General features: G+C 36.9%; 1 long non-coding RNA gene across 3 annotated transcripts in view; it reads right to left on the bottom strand.

The window, feature by feature from the left end:
* Window positions 1-381: 381 nt before the first annotated feature.
* LOC107308264 (uncharacterized) overlaps window positions 382-25,371 on the bottom strand; it is a 45,765-nt gene continuing 20,775 nt past the window's right edge. For all 3 annotated transcript variants that reach the window (XR_014934976.1, XR_014934979.1, XR_001552728.3), the window contains exon 3: window positions 382-545. This is a non-coding gene — a long non-coding RNA (uncharacterized LOC107308264). The remainder of the gene's footprint in view (window positions 546-25,371) is intronic.

The raw sequence follows: 25,371 nt of genomic DNA, 5'->3' as shown, positions 1-25,371 counted from the left end.
TACTATCTCAATGTTTAGCAAATGTTTATAGTGTTCAGGTAAATATATAGCAGAATTCCCAAGAAACATGTGTCTATTATCTGTATATCTTCCCATCTCCTCTTGGAATCTTAGTACTGGCTTGTGACAGGTCAACTGCACCTTCTGGAAAACATCTATGCTTCCACACTTTATTGTCCTGAAAAATTCATAATCTTCAGCAGACAACTAAAAGGAAGAACTAAACACACCATCACCACACTGCATCACTGAAATATGATGATCCTTGTTTGTCACCGAACATTCCCCTCATCACTTCTCAGGAAAGAATAATGGTACAAACTATTGTAATGGGCCATGCTTCCTTGAAACTGAGTGGAAATATAAAAACAGGAAACAGTGTGACACACCCCTGGTAGACACATTTTAATTGACAAAAAGTTTCAAAGTGAAATCATGGAAGATGTAACAATTGTTAATTTATTTATTTGTTCAGATTTAGCTTTGTTCCAAGCAGCACTGTGGTGAAAGAAACCAGGGAGTGTGGCAACAGGACAGGATGCAGCCTGGAAAATCAGGAATAAAATGAGCTCTTATATATTTGTATTTGCTTTTAAGGTTTTTTATTTACGGTGAGATCACTTCCTTCTCAATCCAGTACAACAAAGCAGTTATTAGTGGCTAATAACCAGTGGCCAGAAGTGTCTAAAGGTTTTTAAGTGTTTGGCATAATGCTTATTAGACTTTTAATTTTACACCTAAGAAATGTATTCTCAAGGAGATCAGTATCATTTGGATGTGTCAACATTTTACAGATGTTGACTTTAAAGAATTTTCCTTTTAAAACTACAATGCTTTGTTTCAATTTTTATTTATTTATTCTTTTTTTTTTTTTTCTTAGCTAGGAAATGTTGTTTCATTCGGAGATCGAAACATTAAACAAAAGAAATTAAATACAAAAAAAAAAAAGATAGAAAATGTTTAACCAAGTTGGAATAATGCTCCATCACCACTGTCAGTTATGTATATCATTGAGATGCTTTGCAGTGTAGGTGACTAAGTTTTGGTCAAGATGCCCTTCAACAGTTATTTTTTTTGCCTGTGGGCTGCAGCAGAGAAATCCTAAGAATTCTTAGTTATGATTATTTTAGGAACAATTTTTTTTTTCCTGTTTATGGAATAGATGGTCTGTTTAACAATTCATTCTTTTTTGCTATCAAGAACAGCAAGTGCATTTGATTAACCAACAGTTTGTCTCAACAATACTCAGTTTCAAAGCAGCAGAAAAAAAAAAAAAAAAAAGATAAATCATGAATCAGGAGAGTCAGCTTTGTTTACACCAACAGATTCACAAAATAAGTTTCCTCCTCCCAGCTGCAAATTTCAAGAAAAGGATAAGTAAACACATCAATGTATCATTTATCTTCTGCCTGAAATGAAAATTAGGTTTAATAGGAAAAACAAACCTACCATCTTCTGCTTAGGAAGTAAAAAACAATCCATTATAGCATAATGTTATTTGTTTGAGGATTATGAGGCAGTATAATTCTTTAACAAGATCATGCTGTGCACTGTTGATGTGGAGAACACTGTTAATTCCATTTCGTCTAGGCTCCTACACAGTATAACTTGTGAAACACTATTGAGCTGTTTTTCTCTGGAGAAGTCACTTGTTGGTATAAGTGACATTAACCCTTCAAACAATGAAAGGCACATGCAAAAATATTGATAAACCTGTGCCTTTTTCTAATGAACAAAGGAGAGAGTAGTGTCAGTAATGCCATATCACCAGCCACAGGAAATTTGTGTTATCTTATTAACTCTTTTTCTGTTCCATCAGCATTTGCAGTGGAAGCCAACACGTGACTCATCTTTTCCATCAAAATTCAATAGGGTCCACCAGGTATATTCATTACATGTCCCACAACTGGAAAATACTTGTAGCTGTTCGTTTCACAAGCATCTTTGCCCTCCTATGGTGTCAACAAGAATCATTTTCTGTGGGCTGTTTCTCGAGCACACTTAATGATAATGCTAGAAGGGAATTCAGATAAGCCGTGCCAGCAGGAGGGCACTAAAATGTGTGCAGAACTTATAATGCGATGCAGAATGCAAGCAGCTCTATGTCAACATCCTGTTTTATAATGCTTCTGTAGGTCTGCTCATGCTCTTGTCAGTCTATGTTTTTACACCTCAGAGGCTTTTCAGTCACATTTGAATTGCTTTTTTTATTTTTTTTCCCCTTGATACTTGAATGGTATTTAAATCTAAATCTCCAAATTGCTTATACATATGATGTACACATTGCATATCTGATGTGAAAACCTGACACGCACATTGCACATCAGTCCTAAAATAGCATGCAGGCAGGTAAGAAGTTTACAGGCAGAACACTCAGAGCACCTATTTTGAAATGCAGCATTTTCTTCCAGCCCAGGAAAAGCAAATGCTAGAGAAGTGTTTAATCTATGTTTGTGAAGATAGTCATGTAGAAACTCCCATTTAAGGACTGTTGTCCATTCCAGAGTCAGGTGGCAAATACCCTCCTGTGGCTTTTTCGACATCAAATTACACATTCTGTAAGTCTTAAAAATAGGTCCTGCTCCAGTGCAGCTGCTGACTCAGACTGCAGGAAGATAGGGTTTCTGTTTACAGAGACAACGTAAAGCTGGTAGGCCAACCCAGTGACATACTGGAGTTCATCTGGGGGAGGAGGTCTTGAAGTGACATTGCATGTGTTAAACTGCCATACTGAACATCTTAAAAATAGAAGTGCAGTGAAGCAGATGGTTCGCTTCCACCACAGACACCATTTTGACAGGCATAATTGAGAAGGAGCTTTTGATGATATTCACATATATGCATATGTACAAGCTCTGTGTATGTGAGTATATGCTAGCAAGTGGGCTATCGTAAGCTTGACTGTGGGCTATGATACAGCATTTTTGCTTACTTACGTATTCTTTCATGATATACTCCTTTTTAGACAGAATATTTCTTCTGTTTTCAGTTTCTTCTAAAAGTTTCCATTATCCCACCATTCAGATACCTTTGATGTTACAGACAGTCCACAGCACACTAAGCACTTGCAAAAACATCTTTTCCCATCCCATCTCCTCAGCTTAGAGCAGCATTTCCTCAGCTGTGGAACAAGGCTCAGAAGAAGTTCAGAGATTTCTGAGCGGGGATGCATGAAAATGAAACTGTTGGGAGTAAAGTAGTGGATATGGCTGGCTGAAGGCAGAAACAAGACCCCAGGATATACGGGGTTCTCTCATCACCATCTTAAATTCCAGCTGGGAAGCTATTGTTTCTATGTAAAAAGCATTTTCATGAAAGTAAAAAAATGTTAATTATAGGAAGCAAAGTCTGCATTTATTTTTATATATGTATAGCATATATATATATATATATATATATATATATATACAACTGGTAGAACTGTAACGTCCAGAGGACACCCAAGTTTCTGCCTGGAAGCTGTATGCCACTTTTTGGGTAACACCACACTTCTTTGCCAGGAACCAGTCAATATTTCAAATCAGCTAATTTGGTCAATTTCACAACACATCACATGGTCTTAAGAGCTTGTATTTTAATTTCCTTGGGGCTCTATGTCTGCAAATGCATTTACTGATTTGCTTTCTCCATCCTCAGGTAGCGAGCTGCCTGTAAAGCAGGTAGCAATCTGAGATTTGTGCTGCATGAGTTGCGTGTGCTTATCCTGAGTAACTCTTGTCTGGGAGAACCAAGTTAAAATAGATGAGAAAGTAGCTCACCTCTGGAAAATGTGAGGAAAATAAAGAAGTGAAAAGAACAGTAACACAAATGAGCATTGCTGCCATGTGTGTCAGCAGATGGTAGATCTTTGCCATGGCAGTCACTGGGAGTTGCTCAAGGACACAGACTGCACAGCAAGAGAGCAGTCATTTGCAGAGTACAAGATCCTTTGAAGTAGAGATGGGAACAGGCAAGGAAGGCAAACAGGTGCACACACGCATTTGCTGCTGAAAGTATGCTGAGAATCCCAGGATAAAAGGCGCATTCCACAGACACCACGCTGCACTTGGGAAGTGCTCTGGGTACGTGCTTGTATACAGTTGTGTATCTGCACCAGCAGAGTCTCACAGCTGTGACTTGTCAAGATCAGCCAATAAATCTCTTAGAGGCCAAGATACAACTTAATATTCTGATCTAAAGATCAGAAATTATGAACTTTCTCCAGTCACGTTGTGTCTGTTCAGTAGCTGCATAACTTTTGCTTCTGTTCAATGCATATGAACTAAAGCTGTATCTCGGGATACTTATCTCAAACTCTATTAATAAAACATTCTTGTGAAACTACTCCTGGATAAGATTAAACTCCCTTCCTGAATATACAGATTGCAGATCTGAGATTCAGAATACATAGATTTAGCACTTGACTTTGATGTGTCAAAGTGAAATCACTATTGTATAAAACACTTCTGTGTTCTCTTTTTCACTTCTAGTTTTTGTCTTTTGGGAATCGGATGCTATTTGTTATAACATGTATATATGCAGTGGAGTTAGTTTCCATTAAGAAGGGAATTTTTAAGCAGAAGACTTTCAAGCTGAAGGGGATTTCCAGGATGGAAACTGAATAAAGCCTGTGACTTCATATAATGTTTGGCCTTGTGAATTTATGATGCATACTATTATGATGTTTAAAAAAAAAGTGTTTGTAAAGCCATTTCAGTGTTTTGCAAGGAAAATTTATCTACCTCTGCATTAGACTATGCAGATCAGATACTGTCAGTGGCTTCTGAAAAGCTTGGGACATAGCATCTAATCATGCAATTCATCCAGGGTCTCCAATAGGTCATTTGTGCTATTCTCTAAGCTTGACATAGACCATTTAAAATCGACTTAACTATGACTATGAGAACAGCAGACTTGCCTTTGAACTGCATTGCAAGCATACCTTAGGAATTAAACAGCCAGCAATATCAAGGTTCTCAGCCATTGCTTATATACTGCTTATACACTGTGTTCTGCCATTGTAAGAACTGGCTGACAAGGATTCCATAATACAAATAACCAACAGAAACAATTTGATTGAGGAAAGAATTGTGTCTACAGCATGGAGATATGTTAGAATTGTGATTGCAGTTTCCTTTTTATAATCAGGCTTTGCCTGCTCTTAAGATTAAATATTTAAACAAATTTTTGGGGGCCATATATCACTTAAAGCTTTAATATAATTATTTTATTCACAATTTCATTAAAAAAACCAAAACCTCTCATTAAAAATAAAAAGGCATTTGAATAGAAAGGTAAACATGTAAAAAAACAAAAACAAAAACAAAAAAATAAAACAAACCTAAAATAACAACATACAATTATTAAAAAAAAAAAAAATCTTTCAAAATTGAAATTTTAGTGAATCTGGTCTGACCTGGTTCTCAGAAGAGTAATTAGATGACTCCAAATATTTAAAAGCATATTTCAAAGAATTATGAAAAGCCATGAAAGGAATAGCATTTCCACACTATGATTCTTAAGATCACAAAACAGAAGTGACTTCTTTTTCCCATAAAAGTTGACATCTTGATTTGCAACCACATGCACCAGACACATGGAGGGGCAAACAGCAGAATGCAATAAGAATCCTTTGTGTTGCAGGCAAAGATCTTAGACCAACATCTGTTCAAATTGGTGTATTCAAGAGAAGTTAAGTCACTATATCATCCCTGTCCATGGCAAGGGTTGGAACAAGGTAATCTTTAAGGTCCCTTTCAATCCATACTGTACTACTATTCTATGATCATGGTCCTAAGAGAACTGCAAATACCCTAAGGATAGCTCCACTCATGATCTATGGAGACAAACAAGTGATGATGGGCAATTACATGGGACTTTAATACTCCTATGGCACATTCACCTTGACCTCTTCTTGAAGTACTCCTAACAACAGAGAAGCAGCAGGCTGTGCCACTGGGAGGGTAGAAGTGGGAGCAGTGTGGAATAACAAAGGACTTTTCCTTTTTTAAAGCAATATCTTCATTAACATTTAGCAGGACACTTGAATCCAGAATCTGGACTCTTATGCCCATGGAAGAGGAAGTCATGATCAATTTCATGGAATAAACTTTCTTCCACAAATTTGATTCTTGATGTAATGTGACAAAAGTAGTAGCATTTTTTTGTTCTCAGAAAGAATCATCTTATTCATGTTGCAAAAAGTTTGTTTTCTTAGAAATTGTCAGGTAAAAGCACAGACCCTACAAAAAGATGTGTAAATATGGCTCACTCTTCCCAGTCTAAATGTTTACTCGGCCATCTGCATACAAGGATTGCCTGTTCCAGCTATCTGCCTCAAAAGATCTCACTGTTCCTACCACTAGTACATGGCAAGAGTGTGGATCAGCTGACTGTGCTTGAACCAATACTGATTCCAGCTGGAATCACTTGGCACATTGGCTAACGCTGACATTTACTGGTATCTCATAACTCCTGCTTTCTCATTCCAGCTACTTTTGTCTAAGCTAACAGCAACTGCAGAAAATGTAACTTGATGTTTGAAAGTACTATGGCTTAGCATAGGATAAAGGGTTTTCAGGAACTGGCCAAGGTTTCATGCAAAACTTTTGTTATTTTAACTATGGTAGAGCATAGCTGAAGAATTTCCTTACAAGTTTCTGGCTGTAATTTCTCCTCTGCTAAAAAATGTGCATACAAAATATTTTCAGATTCAGAGGAAGGAAAGGCCATTAAAACTAAAGGAATTAAAAAATGGGACACAGAGATTATTGATGTTGTTTATTTCTATTCTCAGTAGTCCAAATATGATTTCTTCACACTTCATAAGTATGACGACTTCCCTACCACAGAGCTACAAGACTCTAAAAGTGTAATGTATCCTTTAGGCATAAGTCCCACAAAATTTTTGTCTCCAGGACTGTGGAAGCAGTAATGAAAGTATATGCCAAGAACTGGCACACAAGAAAAAACATGTAACTCACAGATATTTTGCCTTTGAACAATGGGCTTTATTTCTAGAAATAACTTCAGGCTGTGAACACCAAATTGGGTTTTCTAGGTTAATGGAAGAAAAAAGTATTTCATTTCTATTGAGCTTATTCAAAACCATACGTAGAGCTTGTTCTAAAAACAAGGGATTTTTTAATCAAAATATAAAATATTTTCTCCATAAATTCCATCTCCATAGTGCAGTTCATGTCAGATGCAGAAATATTTTGCTGCTATATACAGATCCTTCCTAATGTACTGAACTGTTGCTTTTTCATCCATGGATCTCTCCTGTATTCAGTGGAAACAGAGACCAAATGAGGACCTTAGATGTTTGGCTCAGCTAACAATTTTCACAGCACTTTTTGGCTGCTTTTATCCAGTATACACCAATACACCATTTGAAAAACTCTTCAATAGTTTGTTCATTAGCAAAAAAGTGATTTTTTAAATTGAAAATACTGGGGGGAATATTCTTTTACCTATCTATGCATATATATACATGACAGCAAAGCATAACTGGTGCATAGTAACATACTCATTCTTGCAAGAATTGCTTCGGCTTCTTTAGTTGCTTGAAATATTTGGGACTGCAGCTTGGCCCTTCGCCACACAAACCAGCAGCCCTACCATCTGCCCAGTACTGGTCTAATGCCCATTGCAGGGGACAAATCCTAAATGAGTCATCACCAATGAATCATTGTCCTACTTGGGGTTTTCCTCTGAATTTTCCCACTACAAGTTATCAGAAGGACATTCTACTCCTTCAATATTATACATAAGAATTAAGCCAAAAGAGCAATTAAGCCAATTAAGCAATACATAGCTGCTACAGCAGTAGGAAATGTGCCTAGTTCTTGAATTCCAATATCAGTTTTGCTAACTATAGTACTTTCTTTTGTGGTTTTGCCTTTTTGGAGAGAAACAAAGGCCTTTGATAGCATTCATTTAGTGTGACAGTTTTACAGATCACTTTAATCACTTCAGAAGTTGTCCATTTATATAAGATACTAATTGTTCTCCCCTTAAGCAGTTCTCTGTTCACTGTTCTCTGAGGTGTGCTGTTAATCTATCCTCCTAAAGACATGAATATTTCCTCTCAGTGCCAATCTAGATGGAGTAATTAGATCAACCGTGATTATGGTGGGGGTCTGTTGCCAGGCAGAAGCAAGGCAAGGAATGAGATTGCTGATACTAAGAACAATTAGGAGCAAGCCATGTAGGCAGCAGGAACTGTGGTAGACAGAGGTGAGATGGATGTAGTGGCTGATGCATGGTGTGAGGAAAGACACAGACAGTGATTTGCATATGAAAGAAAAAAAAAGAGTAAAGGGAAATTTTGTATGGAGCAAATATTCTGGAGTCTTCAAATCTCTCAAAGGAATTAGCTATTAATAAGAAGGGAGACTGAAATGCTTTCTGCAGCATTCATTATTATTAAGTATTGCAAATTATCTGGAGAAATTCTGAAGTCTTTGATGCTTATATAAAATTTAATAGAATTTTTTGCTGATCTAGCAGCAGTTGCAATGTAACACAGAAGCTTGGAAACATTCAGCATGTGCTGATAACTCAATACAGCTTTGATAAGAAGCTTTATCTAAGGGCAGTTTTCTCATTCATGCTCAGTGACATACCAAGGTTGCCCTAGCAGATCCATGTTCTGAGCTGGCATATCTCTGTCAGTCCAGGTGTCTCTGTATCTTGCTTTGTTGCGGAATACAACCATATCCAATATCACAATCCAAAGTAACTATTACATATTACATAATGATGCCTTATCTAGTTGATGACTTTTGTTTTATTTTATTATCTTGTGGGAAGTATCAAATTTGTTCCTGTTTTTCTTTTATCTGATTTGGAATAGGAGATCAGATCATGCTGAAATTCCAAACAATACAAAGGAAAAGGGGTTCTGAACAGTCAAAGGCACAGATTTAGTAAACATGACAAGTTCCAGAGTGGCCCAGTGGACTGGCAGAAGTCCATCAGTTACCTAATCAACAAATAATCCAAGGCAGGAATGCCCAGTGGAGTAGAGCTGCTTGGAAAAATGAAAGCAAATTGGAAAATTGTTAGTAAACTTCAATTGTGTTAAAAGTAGTGCTCTCACAAAACAACCAATGTCATTTCAGGCTTTATATAGGGGATCAAAGAGACAATTTTGATTTTCCTGCAGAATTGTCAAAAAGTTTTAATTTTACTAAGTCAAATACTAAGGAGCCCTTTATCTAATCAGACATAACCATTCTTTAAAAATATAGTGCTTTGTCTCTTCTTACAGCCTTAAATTTTATTTTTTCCTCAATAATGAATACCAGCAATAAATGCACACCCAGGCAATAATCCCTAAGCCATTCACAGACTCTGGTTGAAAAATTATCACGAGCCTGATTTTCATTTTGTATGAAGATCAAATGGGTGACCAACCAACTTTTAAAGGCTGCCTCCACTTTGACAAGAATGTGCCAGAAGCAGTTGGAAAAGACTATGAAAAGACAAAGTTCATTACTAGAGCTCCTAGATATATTAGAGAACTATATTTTTTCTTTATTTTATTTTGTTTTATTATTATTTTTTTCCTGGTGGATAATGTCTGTATGATACATGACTGGAGATTATTCTTATCTTTCAGTAGCAAAACAATAGATTAGGAAGCAAGATCCAATATCAGCTCTTCTGATTATTAAATCTTTTTAAATTAGTGAGAACTTATATTTGAAATAATTCATAATATGAGAGGTACTGGTAATATGCACAGAAAGAACTTTATTTCTTGAGAAATAAATAACTCTAGAAAGAGTTGTGGGCTGATTATCCAAATGTAACAATATCCAATTAAAACAGTATCTAGTTTTTGATGTGTAGGCACCCAACCAAAGTATTTTTGTAGAGAATAGAGCCTAATGAGAGCCTTTGTAAAACTAGGATGGCCACTCACTAACCTGCTGTCAGCCTTCCTTTGCATTGCCCTCCACCCAAGAGTACCAACAAAAAAAAATATTCACTTTGGAAGAACATTGTGTCCAGTCAGAAAGGTCAATGACATCTGGCTGTAAAGAATCTGAAAATCTTTCTTGTAGGAAACATTGTTCCGCCTGTGTGAAAGAGAATCAGGGTGTTTGTGAGTGCCAGGAAATGCTGATCTCAATCACAAAATAATTCGATTTAATAACACTAGTAAATAGCGTAAGTGTTAATGCTCCAGGGGATATTTAGGGATTCCTCTGATTACAACTACATTCAAACTTGCTTCCAAGTCCATGACAGTCAGTTCATGTAACTTACAGTAATGATATTAAGTACTGACTGGTAAAACCAAAAGTATAAAGAGAAGAAAATACAATTTATCATTTTTAAATCAGTTACAGACTACTTCTTTCCTTTTTATTTTATTTCCACAGTAGATGCTGAAATATTTCAAAGGGAAAAGTTATACCAAGTTATCCAACTTACTTTCAAACAACTGAAATTAAGATTGCCAAGATATATTGTAATGACACAAGGATTAGACCTGTTGCTAATATAGTGATGAAATATCTTCAGCCTTGCAGTAGCACCCCCAGGTGTGAGCTGGAACCTCTAGGAGAGACATTACCTCGTACTCTAGTCAGATTTACCTTCTGTAGCTGAAAGCAATACCATCAGCTGATCTGGTCAAAATAGAAGCTATCATTTTATCTACGCTTAGCCCGGATAAGATATTTGAGCTAGCTTCCAGTCAGCAAACACGACACTACATTCTCAGGTGTTGTAAACCGACTTCAATGGACCTACATCAATTTATACAGGTGGGGATTTAGCCTGAGCTTTGTTTTCTTTTAAATCAAAGTTTCAACAAAGATAAACCCCAAACCTGGCCACGTGAAGTCAAAGCTTTTTGACATTCTCTCAAAGTGCTGTCTGTTGTGACCAGTACATTGCCTAAATATGAAACAGAGCAAGAGTGCCTCTGTGTTTATTGACGGTATTTGTCAGCAGTGCTGTTGCACAGGTACAAAGCTAGTCCATCTGTTTGTCTATAGGCAAAACAATGTGGATCTTGCACTCGAACTCACACAGAGAAGTAAAAGGGAATGAACATGTCACGTGATTCTGTGATGTTGTAGATGAGCTTTCAAAGATGAACAAAATCACGTCTTTTTTAAATGCTTGATTTCAAAGATTATCAATTTTGCAAATGATATTTAAAAAAAAAAAAAAAAGAAAAAAAGAAAGGAAAAAAAAAAAAAGAAAGAAAAAAAAGTTATCCTCCAAAGATGAAAACTGTTTATAGAAGGGAGTTTTAAAATGCTGTTAAAACCCTACAGAAAAAGAATAGTACTTTGGGAGGGATCACATTTCTGGCCTCAGTAAATGCCAGGATCAAACACACAAAGTCCCTCTAGACATCAGTGCAACCACTTACTAAAGCACACTGATATGCAGACTTGCTATCTTGTTGATGCCAGCAGGAGATTACTGTCAATCTATTTTATCATTGTTACGACAGGTCAACTGAGCAGCTAGGGGAAAAAAATGGCAATCAGGAGTGTAGCAATGTATTTCAGAACAAAGTAGTTTAGTAATCAAAGACAGAAACTGAAAATGAGTTTAAGTGACATTTAGTTCATCTGCCAATTCTGACAAGGCCATTACAAGTAACTGACAGGGCTCTGGCCAAGTAGTAAAAGCATTCAGTGGTCCTACTCCCCTGGTAGCCTGATCAGATCTGCTATTCTTGGGACCATACAGCAACAGTGAGAGCCACTAGGAACTAGGAAAATATGTCTGTCACCCCAGGGAAATGGTAAAAAACAGCTTCTGTTATAAACCACAATAAGTGAGGGAGGAAGCAGAGGAAAAGCAGCGTCTACTTCTGCTCTGAGGGGAATGCAACTTGTGTATCCTTCCATCCTCAGCATGGTGAACCAAGAGCCATTGGCCTTATGATAACCATTCTGTTTATCTTAGAAGATTGTTCCAAGGCCAGAGTTCTAATACAATGCAAATGTGCTCTTGAATTTTGTTACATGAAAATAAAAAATTCCATTTAAGCACAATGTTCTGACAAATGAAAATGTCTTTAAGTACATTTTGGAGCAAAGTCACATTTTAGGAGCACCATAATCTACTTTTGTTTTTCACAGTTCATGTCAATTTGCATTTTTCATCCAGTTTCTCTCAAATGCTTTGCATAGGCACGTGCACAGGATTTTGTCTCTGTACACACGTGTGAATGTTTTTAAGAATTATGCTGTTAATTAGAGAACGAAATATCTTTTGCTGTGACATGGAAACAGGAACAGTACTACAGGGCAACAGGTTCTGCATCATGCACTGCTTTGAAATCCTCATGTTGAATTTCTCTACTGCCTTCAGTTTCTCTTTTGATAAGTTAAACAAGATACCATAATACTATAATTCAAGTATACTCCTCCCAAATTCTTGTCAAAGCCAACGTGCTTCAGAGAAAGGTTGGATGTTTCCAGCCCTGTTGCCAGATCCCAAGAAAACTTGTGATCTTTGCCACGGTAGAAGACTTCACCAGCCTCTTCCTTATAACCGCTGGAGATTTGGATGATCTAACTGCCCTTGAACAAGGATATCTGCCTTGTTGACTGCTCCGCCCACCCTGGGCACAGAAGTTGCAGCTGAACTGCTTTCAAGTATGTAGATTAAGAGGCAGTGGGACACTTAAGATCCAGCAGGTTTCAGCTGTTATGTCTCACAAATCGCTGCTGGAGGCTGGAGCCTAAGGATCCTTTTGTGGTGAGAATTTGAGTGAGTGTGAGCTCCACAAGCCTATCCATTTCCCATCCTTACTGTCTGAGGATCTGAGGCAGCCCTTTGGGCCTCTGCTTTCCTTATGCACCAATTGTGCCTTAACCTGTGCTTCAGTTGTCTCTTCTATAGCAGTGATCAATGATCTATATCTATGCCAGAGGAAGGATGGCTGACATGTCCACTAGATTTAATGTGTTTCTGTCCCAGTTCTCCCTGGCAAATCAGTGCACTGCACCCCTCAGACACTTCAGCTGACATGAGGTAATATTGCTACAGCATTTGTAGTGTTCCCTAGGAGTTCCCTGTAACCCAGAAATAGCACAGCAACACTAGCTGCTTATCAAAGAAGTGATGGGGTTGGAAAGCTGACCCCTATAACTGAAAACGTCAGATTGTGGCCTGCATGCACAGAGCCATGTCACCAGCACTCAGCACATAGGTGTGTAACCTCTAATGTGCAAGCCCTAACAGAGGGAGCTAAAAAGGGAGCTAAAAAGGGAGCATGAGGACAGCCTGCTGCAGCTGCTCGCACCTCCCAGCAATGCTGGCTGTCACAGACCATGCCAGGCAGTCACATGCACTGAGCTGTGGAAAGAATGTGTAGTGCCCGGGATGGAGAAGTGTCACTCTGTATGACTCCCTTGTGGATGGTGTTTGACAGCCGTTAGAAGGCCCATTTCCCCAGCTGACCCCTGAGCACAAAGGGGCTCCTGATAGATGCTGTACCCAGCCTGCATTTCAGAATGTGTTTTTTGAATATCTAAGGTGATTATTTAAGGTTAAACTGCAGATCTGCAGGCCATGCTGGATTTTGGTACTGTTACCCTCAAGCTACCTCTGACTGGGTTCATTAACTCAGCAAAGGGAACATTTTGGCCCTGAAATACTCCACAGTCATTTTACCATGGTCTTATACCCAAAAACACCAGTTCAGACAGAGTGTTATGATCATAAAATCATGGAAAATAAGACCAGAAAGGACCTCACAGGAGGCCATCGTGCTCATCTCTCTGCACAAAGGCAGGTTCAGCTCTATCCAAATAATTAATGACATATTTTTCTAAAGAATTCTTAAACATCCTCAGTGATGGACATCCCATAAATTCCCTGAGAAATCTACTCCAGAATTTAACTGTTCCATATGTCCAAAACATTGTTTCACTTAAAGCCCACTATTTCTACTCTTGGTGATGGCAGACTTAGCAATATTTATTTTGCATTTATTTCCTGATTTATATTTTGGAATTGACTATCTCCATCAGCTTTTCCAGAATATGTATTACTGTGTACCTCTGCTTTTCCTTCCATGACAGTCTTTTAGTCAGTGGTCTGGTCATTAATGCCAGTTTCCTCTGGACTCTCTAAGGTTGTTCTTATTTTTCTCAACGTAGCTCAATGTAGATAAACTTTAAGGGTTCTCCTAGGAAGTATGAAATGGATACATTTTCTCTGCTTTTATAGATAATCTTCTGCTGTTCTGTGGCTATCTTCTGATCACTGGAAATCACACAGTTTGTGTGTATCTGTGGAAAGGGAACTGTTAAGTGACTACAATTCCTTGTTTTGGAACAACTCACACAATGTCACATCAGAAGTTGTACGTGAATTATAAGCCTGAGCTGGCCAAGCAGGAAAACTCAGATAAAAATTATTTGCAGTACATCTCCAATTCTAAAGAACACATTCAGGAGGTATCACTTCAAGAAGGCATGCCACCTGTACTTAGCCCCTTGTTCTGGATTCTACAGAGAATGCTTGTTTACATGTCAAAACCATGTTCATACTTGAGAGAATAACACCAAATGTACTGCCTAAAAGGTCTATCTTTGTGAATGTGGAAGTGGATGCTACATTTAGTGATAAATGAACTTGCTTTATGAGAAATATTAATTGGATCAATGAACCAGAATTGTGTTACATGTCAAGGTCAAATTCTCAGATATACCCTAAGCAATGGCTGTAATTTATGTAACAACAATAACACAATGTAGACTTACTAAAAAATTTCATGTTATTCTAGCAATGTGGCCCTAATCACATGTATAACTTTAGGGTCTTAGGATAATACATCTTGTCCTTAGACAAAATTCTTCCAATTCCTTTCTTATCTGAGCTTATCTCCTCTCCATTAGAGGCATATCCAAATACTTCATGACACGTTCTTGTTTATGTTACAGTTAAACCTCTTAATAATTTCTTAAAGGGAGGGTTTTTTGCAGTTCAGTATGTACTCAGATGACTACTCTCAGAATGAATTTAATCATACATCTGCACACAACCATCTAAATGTTTGTGATTATATTCTTACTTGTGATGCTTTTCACATTCTTTATCACTGTTATATCTTCACTACTCTTCTCTGAAACAAATAAACAATTCCTGACAAAGTCACTTGCATCAACAGCATTTTTACAATGCTCTCGTTTTTCTGAAAAGAAATTGGCATGTACTTAAGGTGAAAGCTTTATTTCCTGTCCTGCTTTACAGAACTATTAAGCATCTTGAAATCATCCAATTTCAGTTAGAGATATGAGTAATTTGTATTTAAAAATATATATGCTTTTCAAGTCTTGTAGATGTTGTAGTCACAGGCTCACATATTTTTGCCATATCTCAGGGTAATGTCATAATCAACACCACTATCAGAGAAATGCTTTTGTGATAAAAAATAATTATAACCGGGTAAATAGCAAGTGTTGGTAGTTAGCATTTGTGTAGTTATAAAGAAGACAGAGAAACAGCAGCCTTCGCTGAGTGCCATCCAGAGATAGGCACACATGAATCCAGGCACAACATACGTCATTGGGCATGCAGTTCTTTGGTCCACATTAGCTTTGAAGCCAAACCAAGCTCTGAGAAGTGACCTGCTGTCTGGAGTTTCTCTCCAAGTTCTATGATCAGGTTAAATGTTGAAATTCCTGAGTGTTACATTATTCTTGGGATTAGCATGAAGTACAGGCATTAGCAGGGAAAATAAAATTAATTTATCTGAAAAGTCATTACTTCTGAAGTTGTGGTTTGAGACCATGATGATTGGTGAGAACATAACATAAACAAATGGGTTAATTAGAAATATGATAATACAAGTGGAGAGTAGCCCATGAGAATAGAGTTCATCCAACAAGTGGAAATTACTGTGGCCTAAGAATAAGAAAAGGTTCCCTAGAATAATTCAATTTTATCTGTAGCAAGCATGTGAAATGTGAAATATAATAGCTTTTCAAAATTCCTCCAAAGTTTGGAAGCTTTTGTTATACTGTAACAATGCGTGGGAACAAACATTTGTTTTCTTTCTGTTTCTAGATCTACCCTAATTCATGGGTGGGAATGGAACAAAATCCTTGTGAGAGATCTGCAGTTAGTTTTGTTTCTGAGCTGACTTGAGTTCAAATTATGGTAATTTGGATGTGAACCAAACAAATCATCTGCTATATCTGAACAAATCTCACTTCCTTTACACCAGGACCCATTTCCCATGCACACATGATCTGGATGTCTAACCATATTCTAGAAAAAGGAAGAGAATTTACTATGCACATTTTTACAGCTGACTGAAAAATCTGCAGAGGAAAAATAATCTCAAGCTTCAAACCAAGCATTATACATGATACAGTTGAAAAGAAATAAAGGATGTAAATCTCTCCTAGATTTTATTTATTTGTTTGTTTGTTTGTTTGTTTGTTTGTTGCATAAAGTGGGGGAAAATAGAAGCCCAGAGTAATAATACAGTCACTTTCCTGATGGAGCCGAAGTCCTACCCTCCCCACCATACAGTAAGCACTGAGGCTGTGCCTCTCTTAAGAAACTAACAAAGCCAGAGCACAATTTATTTAGACAAAAGGTATGGCCTTACTTCTGTCAGTAAAGCTAAATTCTTCAGAGTTAGGTCTCTGTCCTAGCTTTCTTTAGTTGCCTAGAATAAATATAGCCTAATAGAATGTTAAGGAAAGATTATAGGAAGTAGATCAAGTAAAATGATCCTTTCTTCTGATGTAGAGTCCCAGTTTTTGCAACTCAGAACCTTTGGGAGCCAGAAGCTACAGCCACAATTAAAAGAAAAAAAAAAAAAAAAGTAGATGAACTCTCTCTCCCATTTCTTTTTCAGTTTTATTGTGTGAAAATGTGCTTTCAAGCCTAATATATGCCTTCTTAATTCTTATGCTATAAGAAATGGAATAATTCTTTTTTATTACTCTTTTCCAAACTTTTCTTTTTTTTAAATTTATTGTTTTTTTACAGGCGTTATCACTTTCCCTCAATTGTATCTCTCCCGGGCTGAAAAAGACCCATCTACTTAATATGTGTTTGTATAGAAATCATTCTGTAGTACAGATCATTCTTGTTACTCTTCTCTGTGATCTCTGAAGTTCTATCATATCCTTTTGGAAATATATTACCCCAGACCATGTTATTATTCAGATAGAGGCATATAGTAGATTTTCACAGCTATCTCAAGTTTTAAATTCCTCATTGCTCATTGTTTTCCCAGTAATTCCTACTTTGTCTTTTTTTCTTTTTTTTTTTTCTTTTTTTTTTTTTTTTTTTTTTCCCCCAGAAGACATAACAACATTTCACTGAAGTTCTCAGAGACTGTATGATGGCTTTTAAGTGTAGTAATGGTGAATTTAGAGTCCATCGCTGTGTACCAACAGTGGAGGCTATTTTTTTACTCAGTGCATGACTTTTCATTTATTGACATTGATTTCATTGTCACATAATTGCTAAATATAATGAGACTTTTCGGTCGCTCTCAACATCCAGTTTATGCTTTTGCTATCATGATTAACTCTGTACCATTACAAAAATCACATCACAGCTCGCCATCTTTTCCAAAGAATTTATGAACTCCAGCATTACCTCCAGAGCAGATCCCTGAAGCACTGATGGATCCTTAGTGTGATTTTTCACCCCACTCTGTTTCCTATCTTTCACCAAGTAATCTGGGGGAGGCTCTACTTGTACCCCATAACAATTCTGTTTCATATCATTTATCTCATTTATTTCTCTTTGAAATCTCAAGTTCATAAGTTTGAGTCAACATTGCCTAAATGATCCTTTTGACTTCAGAAGATTGCCATAATTCTGCAAAGCATGGCTTTATTCTACAAAAGCTGATCTGGTTCTTCCATAATACATCATTTTTCCTCATTTGTCTACTTATTATTTTTATATTGATTCTTAGCAATTTTCTTGATAAGCAAGTTAGACTTACTGGTCTGCTGGAGCAAGGAAGAGCCCCTTTTAACAGCTCATTGCCCAATTGTCACTTTCCATTATGTTAGCAGAAAAGTGTTTGGCATCAGTCTCTCCCATTACCAGTTCACACTGGTAATTGTGTCCTCGAGACTTCTAACTATAAAGAAATTCAGTAACAAATGTTCCTGATTTTGTAGTTTTTCAACTGATAATTGCAGTGTGCAATCAGCTGCAATGATGTACATAGTTCAGGTCTGTCAAATGTGGATTTAAGGACTTTCTATTTAATAATTTAGACACTTCCGTTGTTCTTTGGATGTCACTGCTCTTTTTTGAATCTTTGTTTCTCTGTTCTTTAGTTCTCCATCTGTTAAATGGGAGCAACTGCATTTATTTACATGGCATTGGTATTACAAAGATAAATATACTATAAATTCAATTATAATTGGGAGATACATCAATAACAGAGTTCACAAAAGCATTCAAGAAAAAAGAAGAAATTTTGAAAAGCATCTAGTTCATGCATATGGTGCTGTACTGAATACCATATATAGGTATTAATGCTTATAGACTGTACTTCTACATCCTTGCAAATCTCTGTGTCTGTAACATGGAAGTTCTGTTAAAATTAATGAGTATATTTTAAGAATAGTTAACCTTAGAGAAAAATAAAAATACTAAGAATGCAGACAAAGGCAAAAATATCCAGAAGAACTATTCAAAATATTCCGTACATTCTTAGTTTTGCTTTGGACCTTGTTGTGAATTTATTAATTGGCTGAATTTTGTGGCCATATAGGCTGATTTTGCACAGAGGAAAGGAGTGAGCTATGTTGAGATATGGAAGCAAAGCACTGATTAAATACACCAGAGTGAAGGATAAGCTGATAGAAATAAAATGAGCTGAGTTAAATGGATAAACCAGACAGACCACAGTGATATTTTCAGTGAGGTGAAATAGGGTAAAGCTGAAAGATAACAGCAGCATCCTCACTCGTGAATAGAGCTGAAGGGCCAACAGTGACATGGTGGTGTTCCATCACAAAGGGATGGAAGATGCATTGTCAGATGACCAAGGTAAGTATGGAAGAAACTGTTATGCTCCAGGTGACTTGAGAAATTGTAAAATATTATGTCATGTCAAATCCATCAACTTATGTCCTGTTGTGTACTGAGCAATGGCAAAACCCAATAATTTGACATATTCGCTTCAGGAGACTGAGTTCAAAATAAATTTGTTGTAAAAGAAAACAATTTAACAACCAGAGCTCTTAACCACATGTTGTAAAGTACTTGTATACGTACAAGACTGGAGACAGTTTCATAATATATGCAGGTAAAGTTTCTACATCTAGAAATCCTTTTTTCTTACTTTGACAGCATACAATAAACTTTATATTAAAATACGTGTATTTTTTCAGAGACTAGTGTTAAAATTATAAATTTTATGGACAACAGGAAACATACCATCATACAAGGAAACATACCATCATACAAGGAAAACAGATGTTGATCATCCTTAGCAATATTCAATAGTCTAAGGACAGTGAACTTATATTTCTAATAAAAATCAGGGATTGTGTTGTTTATTTAGGTTCTTTAACCATTCCTAGAAATTGAATTGTTAGTTACGAGAATTCTTAGTAAAATCTTGTTGCAATTCTTATCTATCCTACCTTCTGAGGGAATAAACAAGAGGTATTTATCTCAACACAGCTAAAATGTCAAGAACTTCACCCAACCTATTCACTGTCTGCTTTTTTCAGAGAGAAGGATCACAACAGTAGCATCTATTCCTGCAAACAGTTGCCAAAGGCAGCCTGGGTGACCAGTTCAGACATAGGCATCTGTCTTCTAAAAATCTTAGGAGAGTTGAAACCCCCTCAGGGAGACTGATGACATTAGTTGCATGAAAAGAAAAAGGGCATCATGAGCAACAGAGAGGCTAAAGAAAGCAAGAGGAGTAGATCTCCATTTGGTGGCAAGAGATATGCAAAGGAGCAAATCCAGAAAAGGATGATCGAGTTAAAATTTCTTAGAAGTTGGCAAACAGGAAGCCAAGCTAAAGAAGTCAAAAGTAGAAAATGTCCAGTAAAGTTTCACATCAGGCAATGCTGAAGGAAAGGAAATGAAGCCATCAAAATGCTCAATGAAAAATGCACAGGGAAGTGGAAGGCACAGGAAAAAGGAATGCATGGGATAAACTGGAAAGGGGCCTCTTTGCTCAAACCATGAATAGTGGGCACACCTTCCTCTTGTCATAGGGAAACACTGTGCTCTTCTGATGGGTGCACTGGGAAGGAGAAAACAGAGGGACCCAAACACCTGTGCCTGGTGAAAAGTGAACTCCCAGGCTCAGGACAGAGCAGCAACTCTGACATTATGCAACTTTCCTATCAGTAATGCTGCTACCCTTGTCTGCAGCCCATGGTCACTTTAATAATAACCTCAACTATCAGATTTACCTTAAATCTCCCTATAGTCAAAGAGAGTATTTTTTTCCTTTGGTTTTCTCTGTGGTCAGCTACATCATTTCTATAATAACAGACTTCATCAAGATTCTGATTTTGATCCAAATTTTCTGTCACAGTCATGCACCACTTTGCTTATGTGGGTTTATTTCACATCCTTAACATTAATTAAATGCAGAGGAGGTTTGGTTATTATTTTTTTTTTTTCACATAAATTTTCTCAGATTTGTCCCTTTTTTTTTCCTTTTTTTTTTTTTTTCCCTAGTAATTGCAGAAGGATTAACTGCATTGTTAGAGTTCTGAATACAAATAAGAGGGTTTTTCCCTTTTTTTTCCCTGACTACATTTCTATTACTGCAATCACAAGTATTGTTAACAACATTAAAACCCACACCAGCTGTGAACCAGGCTATGGTAGAGAATATTTTGATTTAACAAAAAGGTTCAGTGCTGAAACATAATGTTCTTGCTTCCCAGATATTGCAGGGCAGACTTGCATGCACTTTGAAAGTTAATATCTAATTTTCTAGATGCCTGCTGCCAGTTTGTTTTCATTCTACTTCAATGTAGTAAGCAATGAGAAGGGATTTTGCAAAGATTACTACTGGGCTGATTATTATTGCACTAGTTGTTCTGGAAAACAAAATACCAAAACTCAGCTGATGATGACATAGTTATACAATAAAACAGCCTGCTTAGAAATCGGACCTTGGAATGAGTCTCCAGAGAAGACTTCAAGCTCACATTCTGCAAGTTAAATAACTCTAACTTATCTTTTATGCTATATTCTTTGTTTTGTTGCAAAACTGGATTTATTGTAGGAGCTGAGGGGCAATGCAGTCTTTAACCTCTCTTTTTGCTCAGTGTTTGGAATACAAACCAGGCCAGGAGTGACAACTGAAAGCTACTGCCATCTGATGGCTGCAAGATAACCAGTACAAAGCAAGCTGCCTGCAAGCAATTGGAAATCCTACAAGGTAGTTACTGCCATTGGCAGAAGCCAAGTCCCTTTCAAGCAAGCATAGCAGAAGACATCAGGTATTCAATAGGCGTGGTAGCTCAATTCACCTCCCAGTCTGAGCACTACCATCCACAGATCCATATTAGTCGCATACCCCATGTGTTGCATCTTCCCTCACTTCCTCAGCCATCATGCAGAAAATGAATGAAATAAGGGAGGGCTGGCTTTTGTAACTCTGTAGAAAACACTGTGTTATAAAATATGAGTAATTTAAGAACTATTTGCCTCTGTTCCTGTAGATAAACAGAGCAGCTGATTAAAGAATGCAACATTAAAAAAGGAGATTTCATTTTCTCTGGATCATTTGCTGCAAAAGGGGAGGTTGGTTTAGCCCCTTCTGTTGAAAGAGTTGATTTACTAAGTATGACTTGGAACAATATCTGAATTTCAAGTTGACAAATTTTGTGAAGCTTACTATCATATGGAGAATTTTGGTTAAATTTTATTACAACCCTTATCCAACCATAATCATTTGATTACTATAATAACAATCTGGAATGAACATTCCAGCATGTCAAGGCTGAGGTTGGGACAATTATGATTAACCTATAGTTAACTGATAAGAGAGAATTAAATTAAAAAAGATGTTAGAAGCCCATTTGAAATCTGTAAGTTTGAGTGGAAGAATTGCATGAAAATTGATCCAAAGTTAAATAACAAAAAGCATTCTGTAATACCTTCTTTAGCATAAGTGGGTATAAGTAAGCTTCAGTAGTCCTGAAATGCTATTTCCTTTTCTAATCAAGAACAAAAGCTTTCTAGGGATGTCTACAGAATGATACAAGATGCTCTGTGAGGCTGCCAAATTGTAGTGGAAATGTGTTTGCCCTCAGTGTGAGTAGAAATACTTGAAATCCTAGTTGTTTGGAGGAACAGAGATCAGATGTTGGCATGAATGTTTTCTCTTTTCCTTCCCATAACTCAGCAGCCCTGGTGGTTTTACTCCAGGCTAATTCCTTTAAAAGTACTCAAATCTAATGAACTTGGTAGAGTCCAGAAACTCTGTAAAGGAATACTGACTGACTACAAACAAGTCAGGTACCATGTGTTATGAAGATCCCTTCCCCTTGTTCAGATGTAGCTGAGCTAACAGTGTGCATGTTCCTCAATCTACCGTGAAACAAACTGGCACTGTTAGATCCCTTCTCAGTTCTGAAAGGCGCTTTTTGCAAATTTTTTTTGTCTTGCTTTTCACATGGGTGTAGAGTGATTTTTTCCTTCACATATGACAAGAGGTTTCAATTAAACAGAAGTGCTTGTAAAGGATCCAGATGTACTTGCATAAGATAATGAAAGATCTGAAACTGAAATGTCTGATTTTCAGCTCAATAAAATTTCTTTAATTGAGACACAGTGTAGTAAAGACCATCTTCATCAAACCATATTTACCTCCCTTCACTTAATTTCTTCCTCATCCTAGAATGTATTTTATAATTTCAAGATTGGAAAATAAATATAAAAATACAAATACATGAGTTACAAAATGAAAAGGACTGTAATGATTGTTGCCAGAAAGGAGGGAATGAAGGCATGATTTTCACAAATAGTAGTATTAAGCCCTTGATGAAGTAATTAATAACATTTTAAAATCTCTCCTACTCACAGCACATTTGATTCTGTAATTGTGATGCACTAAGAAATTCAGTGTTCAATTGCCCTGAAATTCATTCACAAGTCCCTTGGCAGCAGCTAAGTAATTCCTGTACATTCCCAATGACAGAGAACATTTTTAACCTGCATTTCCATATTAATCTAGTAATGCTTCCATACCATTTCAGGGAAAATGCTGCTTGCTTTGCAAGGTCAGTCCCCAGAGAGCAGCTCAGAAGTGACAACGACGTGTAAATGCACTGTGTGCCCCTGTGCATCTCATCTCTTGCTCTTACTGTTCCAGCACATCCTAAAAACAGATTACTTGCTGATCCCAAGAGTCAGAGAGTAAGTTATTCAAATAACAATGTCTTTTTCTTAATGGTGGAGAAAAACTTCTTCCAAATAAATTCTTATTGCTGAATTTTTGTTTGCTTGTTTGTCTACTTGCTTGCTTGCTTTCACAAGTTCATCAGGATAATTTCTCTGCTTGTTTTGCAAGTTCATCCAGATGGTTTCTGTCAAGTTTTTTTTTCAAAAGATACAGAAAACTTCCTGCAGCTGCTGATCACTTAAAACAGCCTGTTACCTAAGGTGCCAACTATTTTCAGAACGTCTACTAGGCAAGAAAGCTTTACTTGACTTTCTGTCTAACCTGTAAATTAATTTTATAGCTGTTATCCTGGAAGTCCCTCAGTGTTGGGGTTGGCATTCAGCTAAGAAAAAAATCTGTTCTTCTGTAGGAATACTGGGAATTACTCTGTGCTCTTAATAGATCCCCTGACAGCAATTACTTGACATAGATTAGGCAAAGTCAGTGACTCTTTCACTGGAAAGAAGACATGCCTAGGTAGCTAAACTACTATTCTGTGACCTGAATAATGGAAAAGGCATGACCCCATGGAGTAGGCCAGGTGTCTTTAAAAAATAAAATAAAATAAAATAAAAATCTGAGCTTCAGCACATCCACAACTATATCTTGCTGCATCTAGAGTGTGCTTTTTGATATACTGTAACTGTAACTGCTTTCCTTTCATATGTCTGCTCCTCCAGGGCAGAAGATCTCAATTCTTTTGTCCATGGAGTGCAGTGAGATGTATCTCAGTTCCTGATATTCAGTACAAACTACTTCTACTCCAACTATAGTACAAATTCTTTGACTGACTCACTGAATAGACAAATGGTTAAAACCTCCATTTATAACTATAGCATTCTGTTCTTTGCTCGCAGCTGTTTAATGTTGGGTTTTGCTGGATTTTTCTCAAGCTTTTAGTGAACCTCAACCAGACTGGTGGGAGCCATCAACTATGGGAGCCCTTCAGGGAGCACAAAGGGGAATAAGTACTACAAATCTGGCCACCATCCAAAATTCAATGCATTTACACTACAGTAGATAATTTCTGAATGGCTTCCTGTAATGATTTTGTCACAGTATTGTTTGCTGCAGTCAAAAGCTTATCCAAATAGATCATCTACACAATTCACGAGGGGATGCTGGATAAGTCTGTGACAGTAGATATTAGATTGTACTCAAAGGTTTTTTTCCCTTTCATAGAAAAATGTTCGCATGTATACTGAACTACTGGTTAAGAGATGAAAATGTATTTTGCTTGTAACACAAGCAAAATAATGTAACACTGCACATTAACTGCCTAAGATGAGGTACAGCATTAAGAACACATCAGCATTTTCAGAGTTATGGAGAAGGGAAAAGTTGAAATTGCCTTTCACTGCCACTTGTGTAAATGAATAGAAGTCCATGTAAATGAAGTACTTTACATCTGTCTATGATAAATGTAAGAAGGAGCAGAATAAAGCATGAATCCCTTCCCAAATAATGATGTTTCAGAAGGCCCATGAGCTTTTTATCTCCCTCACATATACTTACATTTTTAATGCCACAAGGCGTACATTAAATTAAGGATTCTTGTATATGCAATTATAGCATTTTAAAGAGTTTGTTCAGCAGCTGTTGAAAATAAGTATCAGCCACTCTGGGCAATTAAATTTCACAGCTCAAAACGACAGAAGGAGCATTCTCCATTAGCTCAAGCAGTAGGGAAGCAGATATTATCTGAACTTGGAAATTATTCTCTCAAAAGGAAAACTGAAAAGGCATTTGCCAAATAAAATCAGTAATTTCAAAGTATGCATTAATTAATTCTATATAGTGGAAGGACAAAGAATTGCCATGTCTATTATTTGTATCATTTAGCTGTGGTTTGTATCAGAAAGATTATTTGAGTTTTCAAGAACAAGGACTTTCCTTTTGATACTTTTTGCGCTATACTCAGTACAACTAAGCTCTAATACCTGCCAATGAGCCCTGTACTTTATTGTAAGAACAATTATTTCATT

The sequence above is a fragment of the Coturnix japonica genome, chromosome 1, assembly GCF_054131305.1.
Source record: "Coturnix japonica strain WE chromosome 1, WE-NBRP24, whole genome shotgun sequence".
Lineage (NCBI taxonomy): Eukaryota > Metazoa > Chordata > Aves > Galliformes > Phasianidae > Coturnix > Coturnix japonica.
Note: the sequence above shows the minus strand (reverse complement) of the source record. Positions and strands in the feature narration are given on the sequence as shown.